The sequence below is a fragment of the Camarhynchus parvulus genome, chromosome 1A, assembly GCF_901933205.1.
Source record: "Camarhynchus parvulus chromosome 1A, STF_HiC, whole genome shotgun sequence".
NCBI lineage: Eukaryota > Metazoa > Chordata > Aves > Passeriformes > Thraupidae > Camarhynchus > Camarhynchus parvulus.
In genome coordinates, this window is record NC_044586.1 from 45,230,809 (window position 1) to 45,247,475 (window position 16,667).

The 16,667-nt window shown below is 34.8% G+C and overlaps 1 protein-coding gene across 15 annotated transcripts in view; it reads left to right on the plus strand.

Annotated features, from left to right (window-relative positions):
• Nucleotides 1-16,667, plus strand: part of FOXP2 (forkhead box P2) — a 404,388-nt gene that overhangs the window by 306,584 nt on the left and 81,137 nt on the right. Inside the window, exon 3 of one of the 15 annotated variants that reach the window (XM_030960103.1) lies at nucleotides 14,136-14,206. The exons of the other annotated variants lie outside the window; for them this stretch is intronic. The gene's annotated coding sequence lies outside the window, so the exon portion shown is untranslated. The remainder of the gene's footprint in view (nucleotides 1-14,135; nucleotides 14,207-16,667) is intronic. 15 annotated transcript variants of the gene reach the window in all.

Sequence of the window (16,667 nt, forward strand, 5' to 3'; positions counted from 1 at the left end):
TATACATTTGCATGTATATAAAGAGAAGTTTTTAAAAATCACAAGGTAAGTGAGGTTTCTGTGGTTCTAGAATATATTCTTCATACACAATTCCTTGTGCCTTTTTTCCTCATAAACTGGGCCTACTTTTTGAGTCTTTTTGAGAACAGATTTTCTTCTTTGAAGTTTGCAAAGGGAGGAGAAGGATACTTTTCAGAACTTCATATGTGTATTCTTGTCCTGTAAACTTAGGTAATACTTCTGAACAAGATTCTTGGCAAACCATTTAGTGGACAAAATCAGCACAGAGTTTCTCTAATTCTGCCTTTTTAAGCCCAGGGATGACCTAATCCATTATTTCAAATGTCACCTCTGTGTTAGCTCACAATATATCTCAGGTAAGGCATATCACACTGTGCAAAAGTTTTTGTCAGCATTTCATTTTGTGTCAGTACAATATTTGAGAACAGTTTCCCTGAGCAGCCAGCTCAAGCATAGACTGCAACAACAAAAAATTCAATGGAGTACTTTTCCAGAGGCATTTTCCCTCCTGCTGCAAATAAAAATCATCACTTGATGGCAAAGTGGTTTCTTTTCTCTCAAATGCACTTTATTGTCAGCAATGTAAATTATATCAAGCAAGCAGTGAATTTTATCCATTTATAGCATCTGAAGATTATTTTTGTATCCAACATGAACATTTATTTCATGTTTTAGTCTTTTGTATACAGCTACATTACTTTGATTATTAGAACCTTACCTAAAAATATATTTTGCTAAATTAGAGCTGGTTTTACTAGTTACTTAATAAATTTTTTTCTTCTTTTCATTATGATCAAGGGCTGAATATCTGGTGCGTTAGTTTGGGTTTTTTCCCTTCTTTTTAATTGTTGTGGAAACAAACAAATGTATTAATAGAAGCAGATTGATTAAGAAGGAGCATTTGGTATGTTATTGATAGGAGATCTCTATAGAGTACCTGAAGAATATATAGAATTCTATATTCTATCAAGAATACGTGAAGGGAGATATCTGAGGATGACCTTTTCTCATATAAATTAACTTTTCTTCAACTTACAATATCAGCTGAAAACAGGAAACCATATTTACACTTGTAGGCATCTGAGCCTGTCTGCATCCTCGTGTGGTACAAACATGCCTTAGTGTTGTCAATCACATCATGTGAATTAATAAAACACAAATACTGTCCAATATATCGTGAAAAGAGCAAATGGGAGTTGGCTGTTCTACAATTTAAAATAATAATCAGGTTAATATTTCTAAAAAAATGAAGACATTGCAATATAATGCGTGTTTTAATGAATATATTTACGTTTCATGTGTTTTTAATTTCCATAGCTTTTCTGGATGAAACTCAATCACTTTTCTTTTGCTTTGTTTTAATATAGGATAAATCAGTGTCTTACATGTAGTTTAAAGTTACAGAATTTGATCATGTGTAGCCTTTGCTCAGGTAATATTCAGTTTTGTGTTGTCTTGAAACCATATTGCTGAACAGGCTGATAGCTAAGAGTACACAGAGAAGAATGTGTTGAGCCACATGCCTCCTGTGAACTTTGATGAGAGATTACCCACTCTCTCCATTTATTGTTTTGAAAGGGTTCCCCAAGAAGTTAAGAAAGCAAGATGATTTTAGAAAAATATACGCTGGAAACAATATAAGTTGTTGTCTAAGAGGTGGCTTTGAATGCCAGCTAATACACTGAAATGTTTTAATTACAAAATAAGCTGTGATTGTTACAGTAAAATATCAAGGATATTAGCATTCATGTTCAAAACAAAATGCTAAAGTAGTAAGACAAGTAGTAAGATTAAACAAAAACAGTATTGATCAGAAAAAAAAGTCTACATACTAATCTCTATAGGATTTAGATTTTTCCTTAGTTATTTTATGAATCACAGATTTTTCAACATCTGCAAGATCCATTTTAAGTTCCCTAAATGATACTGCTTTCCACATCTAGAAAACATAGAAGTGTTTATGGGTTTATTGATCCTTTGTTTCTGTCACTAGGCTTTTGCTCATTCTTGGAACGCTTTAGAGCCATTTGAATTTTATTTACAATTTACTCTGAAATTAGCTCTGCATTCTGTACAATGCACTTTTCATTAACTCTTGTTTATGCTTAACACAGTCATGAACTTTACCATGGGCTTGATTGACTTGTTGGTTGGTTTTTGTTGGGACCTATTCCCACCATTTTTAGCCAATTCTTAGTATTTCTGAGTACAATATAGCAGTCATAGAAAAACCAAAAAATCTAAAAAATATCTCAGAATTTGTGTGTTACTGGTCCCACATTTTGTTTCAGCTGCGTTAGAATGGCTTTGACGTAGCACTAGGAAATAACAAGCAAATAAAGCTGGGTGATGTCTTAGAGCAGTTGTATAGATTTTAAACATTATCACATGTCATTGGCAAAGCAATAAATACATATTGCCCTTGACTCTCCAAAAAAAGAGGTGTAATTCAGTTCCTGTTCTTAACAGTTCCTGTATTTCTTGACCACTAAGCAGAATACTAAGAATCTGTTTGAGAAGTATTTAAATAAGTGTTTACACAAAAGTGAGAGTTGTTAGGTTGCACCAAATACCTTGCCAACTCCATAATCCAAACACCATACATACATCAGTAACTGTTTTGGAGACATTTAAATAGTATTTCTCTCAGATGGGGCTGGTGACACAGCTCTATTCTGTACTTGCAAATGGAAACTTTTAGCTTCAAGGATCACTGGCAGCTTGCTTCTGTTGTCTGCTGAGAAACTAACACTTCATACTGAGCAGTCAACAAGAAAAAAAGTCTCTCTTATTTTATGCGTAACCTGTTCACCCATTGCAGGATGAAGGTGGCTTTTCACAGCAAGTGTCCAAGGACAGACTCTTGGATATGGCAGGTTCTCTCAATTTTTATCACTCAGTTTTTTAGCTGATCTGGCAGTGGCACTAATCATTAGCAACAGATTTTGTCAACTGTCTCCTTCTGCTGGACTTCTTTTATTTTTAAGAAAACTAAATTATTTCTGCTGTTATAAAGGAATTGCCACAAAAAGCATTATGAAAAAATGAAATTTATTTCATGATAAAAGCAGAAAAATTGTTTCAAATTTCATAGTTGAAGCTGCTCCTTTCTTTAATTGACTTCTTTTGCTCAGACATTAATTTCTTCATCCCTTAGCCAGTGTGTGAGCTCAGTGGGCATGCTATTCTCACTTTTGTAGGGATTTTTCCTTCTCCCAGTTCCATCCCACACTTTCCTAGTTTAATTTTTATCCTTCTAAATGGCTCTTTGCCATTTTCATCAGAGGTGTGTTACTATAGCTGATATAAATGAGAGCTCTAATCATCATCTTTGTGATTTGTACTCCAGATACTATTTACTCTATAAAAACACAAAACAAAACAAACCAACAAAAAAAAAAATCCAAAGAAACAAAAAATACCATCCCAACCCAATCAACCAACCAAAACCAAAAAAACCACCCTATCAAACCAAACCTACACACAACCAACACAACCAACCGAAAAACCCAAAGTCTGTGTAGATACAACTCATCCCGTCTTCCTCATACCAGCCTGTGTATGCTTAGACATTAATTTGAGGACCAACTGGAATAATCTTGCCATTTTCACATTTTTTCTTCATCACTGCCAACTCCATCACCACGTTGGTTGTCTTAAGCTTGAAACATAAACATCGGGAATTTGGGTATTTTCCTATCCCTCTTATCCTTACTAAGGTACAGCTTCTTAAGCTGTGCACGGAGCTAAAACTCTCATGCAGGTTCTCCACATATCAGACATACCACAACCAGCCTCTTTTCAGCACATGACAAATGTCATCTTGTCTCATTGCTCCCAGTGTTCTGCAAAGATTTTTCTAACATCTCTCTCTGCATCTTACCCCAGTTCCCCTTCAAAGCATTGAATACAGGCAGTTTGTTTTCAGTTTTATAGTCCTTTACTATCTGACTTCATGAGACCCATTATTCTTCATAAAGTAGAAAAAAAATGTGCCATTAATTTTCTACTTTTTGATTTTCAGATAAGCCCTATTGTACTTTCTCCTGTGCTGCCTGTAATGACTGTGAAGTACCTCATTATCCTCCTCCAAGTCAGTCATTCAGACTTCTCCAGTCTATGTATAGAGAGCTTAGACGCATATATTGCCTGCTAGCATGACAGGTATTTCCTATCAGTCTGTCACTGTCATCTCTTGTCTTGCACAGGACTATCATCTCCCTCAGTGTCTGTGCAGTGCTGACAGCACGCTCCTGGTCAGCATCATGGGAGCCTTTGTGCACTTGCAGCAATTCCCATGTTATTGCTGCTGCCACTGCTTCCAAGTCTTCCATCACCTGTGTGATTTACCATAAGCAGTGAAGTTCTTCAGTCCAACAGGAAAAATATGGCCTTATAACTCATTTTTCTGTATTACTGATTCAGCTGGTTTTCCTAGTCTGCCCTTTCACAGGGCAAACCATGCTCTTCTTCTTTGGCCTCAGTTTACTGAAATTGCAGAGCACACACATCTCCATCACATCTAATAGGACTCCAGTATTTTCAGACTACAAGAATATTTGTAAATGTCTCAAAATAATGTGTTTTTTTTGAGGTGAGACCAAAAGAGATGATTCAAAGGATATTCAAAAAGCCTTTGACACAGTCCACACAGTCCTTCATTAGCGATTATTAAGAAAACCTAATAGTTCTAGGTGAAAGTTAAATTTCCATTATAAGTTAGAAATGAGACAGAAGATAGACTATGCTTATATTGGAGTGTATTGGAGTACATTGTCAATTTTCAACATGGCAAAAGGTTAATGTTTCTGTCTCCTGACCTGTACATTAAATACTGTTGTTTAATATATTTATTAATGAGCTGGAAAGTGGGATGAAGGATATCACATGTTTCAAAATTTAAAGATAACCAGAAAACTTATTTAGCCTTGTAAAGATTAGAGATGACTTTGAGGCATTTCAAAGGAAGGTGGAATAGTAAGTACACAAATGCCATAGTGGTAGAAGAAAGATGGTACTGGTTAATATGATACATACTGATGGAGTAATTTAACTGAGTATACTGATGATGTAACTCTTTTCACCAGTTTTTCTAAGCATAATCACAGTGTGGTAGAGGAAACACTCTGTATCTTATAACAAGCACATCTTTTCTTGGTCTGCAGTGAAAAGGAACAATCCAAGACTTATGCAAATTGAGAAGTGTAAAGACAAAAACATTATAATACCAATTTTTTTTGGTCTGTGATCTGATAATGTTATGTGGAATTTGGGATGTTTCATTCTAATCTAAAACTAGCACTCAGTAGCCTGAAGAAGGAGCACTTTTTTTCTCCCTCTCTCCACTTCTGTTATGCAGTCCAGCTATTTCAGACCTATATTGTTTCCTTATGAAACTCCAAGCAAAACTGTATTTAGAAGGCTGTGGAGAAGTGTGGCATCATATCTGTTCATATATGTATCTGCATGAGAGTCTGCTCTATGTAATACTTTTTGTCATTGAGGTATTATTTCCAAACCAGGGTAATTTATAAAATTCTAAAATATATTCTAATATATTCTATAAATATATTCTAATTATGAGTGCCATACATAAATATATTCTAATTATGAGTGCCATTTAGATTGTTTCTAAAAAATATTATCAGAAATTCTAATATTAATAATGACAATAATAATTTCTTAGTTTAGGAAAAATTAAAAAGATTGGATTTAATGTTTGTGAAATTTCTTTACTCCCTTAATCTTGAGCAGATAGAAAAAGCTTGTCATTTGAAAAAGCTGATGGAGCTTTGGTTCCTCAAGACCACGATACCAGGTTATTTACCCAAATCAGTCACCCAAACTACACTAGAGCTGTCTTTGTACAGATAAGTGAATTATCTTTCTAATATATGTATATGTATGCACATTCTTGTGAATTGTCTGTAGAGGCTTTTCATATTTAACTTACTTCTATAGTGCCTATTTCTGCTTTAATCTCAGACTCTCAGTCCTTTCCTGTTGTACAGTTCTATGACTCTAGACTTTATTGGGAGAAAATTATACCGCAGCCTCTTCATTGTTCATATTCCTGGAGCACTGTGTTAGTTGCAGTCTCTATATAAATGCTTGGAAACCTCTTATTTTTCATACCCTGAGTCTCTTCTCCCTGGAGCAAGTGCATTGATATCTTTGCACAATTCCTGCCATAAATGTGATCCCCTCATTTAGTTGTCCAAATGAGAAGGATTTTACCTGAATTATGAATTTCACCTGAGCTGTGCAACACAGGAAAGCATGAGACTTTGTATCAGACCCCTTTCACTCCAGTCTTTCCAAGCTTGGATGAGATGTCTGAGAAAAATGTTGTGTCCTCCTATTTGCCAAAGTAGTCATATCTCAGGCATTCCAAGTACTGTATCTAGTCTGTGGTTTTTTTCTTTTTTTCTTTATCCTGTCTTACTATGACTAGAGTAGTCTGTGCTTGTGCATAAACTGGATTTTCACTCCACAGAACATCATCTGGATTAAAGAATGTGTAAATCTCATCAGATTAATAGCAGATAGGGTAGGCCAGGACCTTAAAAGAAGAATGCCAGGATGTTTTGGATGCAATCCACAGCAACTCATTATGGTCCAATCAGGAGGGACAAGAAATATAAAGATTAAAACTCCAATCCCAAAATCCCTTGACACTGTCCTGTTTTTAGAGAGGACACAGTATTGCCTTCTGTTTGCAATGAATAACCTATCTGTTTCAGTATAGTCTTTGTCCTAAAACTTAAGGTCTTACTGATACTTCTCCAACCATCTTCTTTCCTTGGGATTTCTTTCCTTTTAGAATTTCATACTTTTAAAATGAGATGTTTTCTTCTCTAAAGAAAATGTATTTAGGTATGCTAATCTCTTTAATCATCTAAACACTCAGCCCTTGTCCTCACAGACATACTTTAAAGACATACTTTGGCACTTCTGTAGATGCTTGGACTAGAGGTTATAGCTAATCATACAGTTGTGTTTGGTGAGAAATAAGTGTGCGAGAAACTTATAAACTACCAACAGAATGAAGAATTTAGCAGAAGATGTGAATACAGATGTGTGCCAACACATGAAGACAGGATGTCTGGAAATTCACTACAAAATACTGATTATTCTCCAAATAATAGAACTCTTGGTTTCCATTTTACTTTGTACTTACAATTCAAGAAAATTCCTATTTTACTTACTGTGAAAAATTCCTTTTCCAAGTACACAATCAAAGAGTGCCAGTACCATTCTGTGAATCTGAACAATACCAGACTACAAACTGAACACACTGCAATTTCTTTGTTTGTGGTGGATGATACACATCCTCAGTTGGACTTTTGTCACCTTATGTACTGTAGCATTAAACTATGAAACCACAGACAGTTCACATTTACAGTGGTGGGTCTTGATGTGTGTGCCTATCATAAACTGCCAAGTACTTCAGGAAAAAAGCCTCTTGTTTTGACTGCATAATTAATTGCAAAGAAGATGAAGATAAATTAGGAAAGCAAAAATAAAAACCAAATATTTTAGATTGTGAAATAAGACATACTGTCACTGTCTGATGTCATCTATTTTTAAAGCCTGTTAGGTTAAGTAGTAATTCCAGTTAATATATATAGTCCTTTAGACTGAAAATACTCTTCAGTTTGTCCAATTGACTAAATTTCTCTATGAATCAGCAGACTGCTGGCTCCCTGTTTCGGTTGAATCATTCTGTCATATCTACTTAACAAAGGAGGATGCAGTGTCAGCTACAGAAATATATTGGAAAATTTCTGTATCTTTCTAATTAATAATTTCTTGCATTTGTAATTGCTCAACAGGTATAGATGTTGGAAAGACCATTTTCTTTATTAAACAAGTCAGTAGCAGTATATATTGACCTTTTACTTATTTTTCATATAACTTCTGGAAGAAAAAAACCACAATGCATTAAAAAGAAAGTATTTATTGCTAATTTTATTTATGATATTCATATTTTCATGAACTTTTTCCAGTGTCACTTGAGAACATTTCATCATTTTTTTATGTGTTCCATTTTTGTTGTTTCTTATATTTGGGTTATTTATGTCTGTTGCATTGATTTGAAAGTTGTCCACTTTTAAAGTATATTTAAATAGTAGGAGCAATGTAAAAAGAAAGCCAGGAGTGACTCTGTTTCTGGAAGGATGGGGAAGTGTCCTACACAGCATTTTCCACACTTCTGAGCAGCGTCCTCTTGACCTTCAATTTAATGTTGAGACAGTCACTCTTTTCCAAGAACCGATTGCGCAATCATTTTACCAAGTGGTCAGATCTTTAGGAAACAAGAAATGTGCACAAGAGGGAATGACTTAGTGTTAGACTTCAAAGCTTTGCGCTTTGCAAGTTCCTTTATGTTTAGAAAAGCTGAAGAAACAATTTGTGGAGGGCTTTGCATGTGATGGCTTTTAAGAAAAAAGAGATTAGCCACAAGTTCTGTGAATACCATCACGGGTGGGGAAATTCAGAGGCACTTAATGCACTCTTCACTCCAGCTGTGACACGCAGGTAGCAGGAGCACCCTGTGGTTGGGTGTGTTTTGTTCTCATGGGGATGGCAGCACTGCAGTGAGTGCTCCTGCAGCCAGGGCCTTACTCTAGTGCTTTCACTAAAGCTTTCAGTGTGGAAAATAAATCATGTTCAACTGAAAGTGTTTCACAGCTCCACAGATGAGAAGGGAAAAGCATTTCTTAGACATGTTGCAAAGATGTGTGTCATCACTTGCGCTTACTCGTAAGATAGGTCTTGAGTAAACTTAGAGCTGCAGCTGGTAATGCATGCACCATGTCCTCTGGCTGAAATGTGGTCTGTCTTTGCATATCTTTGTATCAGCTCAAAATTCAGGCCTCTAAGTACATTGTTTACATCCAGAAGAGTATGAGCAGAGGTGATACTGAGCCAGGTCCTAATAGCCTGTGTTCTGAGTGCCCACTCCAGGTGTATTATAAAAGGTGGGCAGAGTAAGATGATAAGATACAATAAAAAAATTGAGATACTTTCCTTATACATCCTTCCAGCAATGGTAGGCTCAAGAACCCTTTGTATTCCAAAGCTCAAAATAGATGTTTAATCTATGGATTAATAAGTTTATGTTTTAAAACATGCAGAGTTTGGGGTTTTTCCTTGCTTGTTCTGTCAAAATTAGTGCTTTGTTTCTATCTTGAATGTATTTAGGTCTTATTCCAGGGATTCAATTTTGTTAAACTTTGAAGCATATTAAGAGAGAACAATGTCAACATTTGTATCACAGACTCAGGCTTCTCAGATCCAGTTAATGCTCTTTGACTGTGTTTCAGAAGCTGCAGATCAACGTCTTCAGCAGCTGAAACCTGGCAGATTGAAATGAGATTTATAACATTATTTAGTTACAGTGAAATCTTCTGAAGTTCTGTATCGTAATTATGAGTGATTTCATGTATCAGTGAATCTCTGCACAAAAGCTTGCAGGACGTGACTGGTATCTCCCTCTAGTTGCCTTGTCTCTCTTATTCAATCCGTTCTCCTATTTTCCTAGACCATTACCTAATGATGTTGGGAGTAAGGACATTATTTTCAGGATCTTGTTTCCTAGACCATTACCTAATGATGTTGGGAGTAAGGACATTATTTTCAGGATCTTGTTTGTTTGCCATGTAGTTTGACCCTTGGAGATGGAACATACCCAAACTTCTCTTTCAAGAAGACAAATTTTGTTTCTGTAATCAGCTGGGAAATATCCTGGTGAAGAACTTTGTTTATATTCTAGAGATATACCAAAACCCATGAAGACCTTTTCTCTGATAGATGTTTTGCTGTACGGTATTGAATTATAAAAAACTATAATAGCATATAGAAGGCTTATATAAATCTTAAGTATCACTAATGAAATGCTCAGTATTTGAAAGGTAAGGTTTTCTTCCCTGCTCTGTTGAAGTTTTTTCTGATGGGTAGACAAAGAGTTACAATATAGAGTTCCAACAATTTGCCTCCTCCAAAATTTTGTCTGTAAAAGTAATAATTCAGATTTGTCCAGTGCATTTTAATTCTCCATAGGAAAAAATTGAAGATGTTAAGGTTAATCAGGGCTGAGCTAATAGAGATCTGCTTGCAATTTTTATCCTGCAAATCTTCTGAAGACAGAAGTTTCTGTCTGCCTTGGAAACTTAGCAAGAAGAATTTATTTCAGACATTGCTTACTAGCATCTAAACAAAAAAAAATCACCTAACTTGATTTGTTCTGAGTAAAAAGAGAAGAGAAAAAAAGAATCTTCATTCAAGAATTAATTTTAGCACCATTTACTCTCTGTGCACACTTTATGTTTAGATGCCATTTATAAATATCTTACTATCATTTTTTAAATTTTATGACAATTTTTACCATGCCTGATGACTGTAACTCATGCATTATACATGCACACGTATTTTAACAATATTTGCATCTTATAATATGCTTTCTAACGGCTTGTCATAGACTCATCAGTTAAACATTTATTTTACAAATGCATTTTGTAATATGCTATGGTAATAAACTATAAAAAAGGTATCCCACCTTGTAATATTTTCAGATGGATGAATAATGCATTACAAATTCTACCTTCATTTAAAACATGACTTCTATTCTGATGAAATCTGATACATTGTCTGGATTTATGGTGATCACTGAGTTGTGTGAGATGCTGTCAGTCTACTTTCTGATTAATTTTCCTAGTTGATAAATTTGAATTAATCTGTAAATATTTACAAAATAATACGGTTTATTTTTTTTTCAGTTATTTTGTTTTTATCCACCTGATTAATTTAAACCAAATGTACCAACCCCCATCTAGCTGGGAGCTAATTTTCATACAAATAATTTCTGGAAATTCAATTCAGTTCTGAAATTGATTATCAAAATCATGATTGTTCTTTTGCTGGCTGCCTAAGTTTGTCATATGTATCTCTAAAGAGGCCTAGGCTACTGTCATATCTAATCTAATGAGCTCCATAAAGCTGAAGGATACATAATATTGGGAAATTTTATAGTAAGCTATTTCACAATAAAAACATGTACTTTACTACTTGCTATTTTAAATTTCACCTACACCTGATTTTACATACTTTTTAAATTCATGGAACTTCATTCAAACCAAAGTTTTGCTTAAATAGCTATTGCCATCATAGTCAGCCTGCTTTCTGCATTCCTGAAACATCGTGCTGATTTTTTAGACAGTTTTTTTAATATGAATGTTCATATCTAAGATTCTCTGGGTGATTTCTCTCTGTGTGCACACATGTGGAGATTGTAATATTTTCGATAGTTTTATTTTACCAGAGATTTTTTTCTTCAAAACTGAAGTGAAAGAAGGGAATTTGAGGGTTGCTTGGTTGATGGGTTTGTTTACATAGGCTATAGAGTATTATAGGTATGCCCATACATCTGGTGACAGAACAAAATGATTGAGGATTTCAGCAATGTTCTTCATTAGTTATCCTCCCATATTTGAAGAAAAACTGAAGTGTCTGGCAGTTTTACTTTTGCTGTTTGCCTGGAAATAGTTTTAGGGCATTGCACCTCTGTGATGCTGTCTGAATGTGTGAAGTCAATACAGAGTAGTCTGGTTTTACATGTATTTAACATAAATACAGATGACTACTTCAGGTGCATACTAAGGAGAAGTCAATGTTAGATAATTGGTCTCTGGGAAGAGGGCTTTATTGCAGCAGACAATAGAAGGTTACACCTTGTCTCTGCCTTTCACCTTAATAGTCCAGGCTCAAGGGCCTTTTTGTCACCATTCATAGTCAAGGCACTTTTAGTCAACACATTGTTGTCAACACATAGTCAACACAGCTTTAAGAGACAAATTATGCAATCTGATTTAGACATCTAATTAGGATTTAATGAATTGTGCCGCAGAAATGCCTATTTTTCTCTTTTGATTACTTCAGATGACTATTTCAGATTTAGATTGTAGTGCAGACTTTTTGCATTTGGTAGAGCAATATCCCCCATTACCACTTCTATTTTTTTTCTTTAATTTCTTCTAAATAAATGACTGCCTATGAAATGAGCAGGACTTATTGTCAATTGAGTTTTACCTATTCAAACTGGGCATTTTAGACCACATTCTACATAGTCAAACAAACTTGGGATTGTCTAAATTCTGTTACAGCAGCCTCCCTGTTCAGGAGGAGAATTATAGAGAACTATAAATTCTGTTCAGTATGCTTTTTTTTTTTCCCTAGTGTTTATCATAAGTTGAAAGCAAACAATTAGTTCTAGTTGAGATATTGTGTTCAGGTAATGTGGCTTCTATTCCATAGCATCAAGTGTAGGAAATACTCGTTCTACATGGGCTACATGGAACTTCAGACTAGTCATCTAAGTACTGAAATGGGCTTGATGAAGGCAAAGTATTTAGTGTTCTAACCCAAGTGCTTTAGCCATCACTTACCCTATTCTTTCCGAGGAATTCAAACAAAATTTGCTGGCTTTTTCTATTAAAAAAATAAAATGCAGCAGTCATTGTTTTGTTGGAAAATTCTGCCTATTATTTCCTGATGGTTGTTTCTCTTGGAATCATATTGCATTCTTTGCTTGTCTTTGAGATTACGAGTTTGACAGCTTTGTTTATTAGGAGTATAGTGACTTCTAGAGTGATTTTTTTAGCAATGTTTCTCATGTTTAACTGTTTTAGTGGATTTCCTAGCTTCAACTGCGTACACTGTTTCTTTGATTACATTAAAATATTGTAGTATCTTGGTACTCAGTTCTCATCTGTTATGTTGTCTCATCTATTATAAGTCACATTATGGTTGCACAATAAATGAAGTAAACATCTGTATTTTGTGATGGGAATTTTGTTCCTTTAGGTTTGCTCAGAAAGCACAGAGATTCCACACTTTGCTGTATTTCTTGGCAACTGGTCATTCTTTAACATAAATCAAATATGTACAATAGATGTGCTTCTGTTATTATTTGACTGTTTCAAGATTTCTGTAGTTTGGATTCATTACATTCCTTGTGTTCTTGGAATTCCTTTTGTTGATTTCAGTTATAGAAAAGCCTATGAGGCACACTCTAGAATTTTTTTTCCACGTTGCACATCTTTTTATATGTGAAGATCCACAAGTGTATATTTACATAGTCAGCTATTGTGCAGTCTTAGTACAGCTAATAAACTGCAGGATTGTTAATCATGCACCCTTCTCAACTGAACTTTACTAGTCTCTTTCCCTCTATTATTACAAGTCTCTGCTGTTAACACTACCAATAATATTATTCTCTTTTTTTTTTTTGCTTTTATTTTTGAATTTTGCATCTCAATTTTTTTCAAATGCATTGTGATTTGTAGGCCAGGAGAGAGAACGTCTGATCCAAAATTAGTTGCAAATTCAGTGTCTTGCCCCTTACTGAAGCCAAGAATATGGTTTCTATTAAAATATAAAAAATATATATGAATTTTATATCATGGGTTAAGACTAAGTTCTAGGTGCCTAGTAGATTACACACATGATCTAAATCCTGCAAAGTTAAGATGCAGTAGATTTTCAGACTACAGTATTTATATGCATACAGAAATATTTTAGGGTTATTCTAGTATTTCTAAGATATAAAAGTTTGCAAACCTCCTCAAAGGTACATAATTTTAAAAATTACCTTAATAGAAGGAAAAAAAAAGCTCTGTGGTGCATTGTAATACCTTTTTGAAGATTTTAAAGCTAGCTTTTTTATATATAATTTGCATTTCCTATATACATAGTGATGTGTTTTTGTATAAAGGTTCCATTCTAGTTTTGTTTGGGAGAATCTGCATAAATTGTATATGGTTTCTCCATTTGTGAATAATGTGGTGACTCCAAGCTCACACCAATGAAACCATCATACTTTGCATATCATGTATGGTATATAACATACAGACAGACTTACACTGAGGTAGAGGATGGTACTGAAAATCTCTTCCCTCTAGGCTTGAAAAATGACAAAAAAAGTAGAAGACACTTTTTGTGCCTTGGGAAAAACAGATCAAGAAATTAAAGCTCCAGTCATTACCAATAACCTTAAAATGTATTTTAATGTGCTGCAGCTTCAGTTACCCTCAGCTGAAGCTTCTCTATTTTAGCTTACAGGGTCTTGTGACCTCAGCCCATAGCAGAGTTTCAACAGTAATAGCGACAGCCATCTTGGATAAATGTAAGTGATTTTTTTCCTCATTTCTATAGTTTCTCTCCCTCACATGCTCTTTTGGAGTTTTGTTTTTCACTCAGGATGTAGACAGTATTCCTGACAACACTTCTGCTCTGTGCCAAGTAGCATGATTGACACAAAGTACAAGTAAAGCATCTAAGTGGGATTTCTTGCCTTTTAAATGTCACAGTATGAGACTCATCCTGAGCTTTTGAAATGCCAGTATGATGGCCATGCAAACTTTATTTTACCTGCAGCTAGCTTGATGGTAGTTTTCATTATCAGCCAGGATTAATCTGCAAAAAGTGAAGCAGTACAAAAAGATTTTGGCCATATAATCTTGTTTTAGTTAATGCAAAGGATGAAATCTAGGACAATTCAGAGAATATTTTTTTTAAGGAAAGGTTTTCCTTCTTCAATCAGCTTTATCATTTCAGTTCTGCTTCACGTCAGATTGTGGTAATCCATTTCCAAACTTCGCTGTGCATTCACTAACTATTGCATAAATCTGGAGCTGGAGCATACTGCCTCTGTAACAACTTCCAGAAGTATAAATTAAGGAATTAAGGACATCTTCCCACTATTGGTTTCTGAAGAATACAACATAAAGCAGTCATTTTTTATTTCAATCATGCTGTTGTAATGGGGAGACAAACAGAAGAAAATAGAAATAGAGTCATTCGTTCAGAAAGTCCTGTCCTGTATGCTGATAGCCTGAAGAAGCTGGCATTTGGTAGGAACTTTACAAAAGATAGCTGGACTTAGATATTCTTTAGTATTTAGTCCTGAGTTGGCCTTTGTCTGAATTCACCATTTCTGAATAAAGTAGCATCCTTGGTCTGTTGAATCACTGTGCCACCCCTCCATTTTCTGTTTGTTCATATACCTAAATCTTTTAAATCCATTTTCAATTTTTTACATATATGTAACATGATACCTAAAATTCCAAGGTTTTATTTACATATAAATAGTTGCATTGTAGCTCTGTAGCTACAGTAGTACCTTCTTAATGACCTAGCTAGCAATGCTAGCTGAGCACATCATTGTTCAAATGCAGCCTGTTCTCTTCAAGTGGGTTCATAGGATGTCTCTGTTCACAAACTGTATGAAACCAAGGGCCACACGTGTGGAGCAGTTACGGCTAAAGCCAGCAGAAATGGAACTGCCTCCATCCATTCATCTCACAAACGTGACATTCAGAGATTGATACTGGGCTGTCTTGGTGTTTTACCTGCAAACCTGTAGTCAGCTTAATAAGTCATTAGAATTCCGATCTTCTAGCAAATATATGGTTATGGTAATACCTCTGTAGTAATTGTGAGACCAAATCAGATATATACAGCAGAGCCTGGAAGCTGTAAGAGTAGAAGTGCTTGTACTGAAACCTGTTTATTATCTTGAATTCTTGAATTGACTCAAACTTTAGTGTGCCATGTATGTGGGAGTGGGCACTGCCATCATCTGCACACAGAATTGAAGTAGTAAAAGAAATATCATGCCTAGAATCTATTCTTTTTGACTAAAACTATATGAATAAAAAAAAAGTGTAAAAAATATTGGTTTGGCTACCAGTTCTAAGGACGAATATACCGAATCATGAAGAATAATTCCTAAAGTTTCTCTGAGGAAACAGTTTAGTAGAAATCTGTGGAAACCCTGAGGACCAATATCCTCAAAGGTAAAATCGTTTTATAATAATTACCATAAATATTAATTTAATTTCAAAAGAAGAGAAGGTGTTCTTACATTTGTCATTGCAAAGCTGAGTTAATGAAAGCACTTTGCAACCACTGTCACAGGGAAGTATGTATAGATTTTGAATGTACTTGCATATAAAATAAAAACTCAATTTCTGAGGAATTTCACAAAATCAGCACTCTAATGACAGCAGTTTAAAACTTAGCCTTATCTACACGGTTATCAAATACCAGTTATTTTGTTGGAGCCATGTATGCCAACATAAATTCATTGCCACTCCAGGCTCAGCCCTGTACTTGTTATCTTTTTGACACTGTGGTTTATGTGACACCTCTGTCCCATTAAGTGATGTGATCTTTACGTACAAGAATGATCCCCTGCTTTGATAACTGTCTCCATCTTGTAACAACATCAAGATTATTGAATTAATAGAATGATAATGTGATTCCATAGATCTTGTTAAAACAGCATTCCCTTCATAATAGATAGAGTGTGGCTTATTTCCTATTTTTATTATTTATGTAGCTCTTCCAGTTGTCTGTGAACAGGGGAGACAGATAAAAGTTAAAAGAACGTTTATATATATTTCACACTGTGGGGCTTTTTAACTACACTGTGTAGCATGTTTAGCATTTGGTGTATATCTATAAATAGTATGTAAATATACATATATATATAAATATATTTAACTGCTATATTGGGGCTTAGATATAGCTCATCATTTAACACTTTAGTATGTTATGTGAGGACTTTAAGATACAGTAGAAAG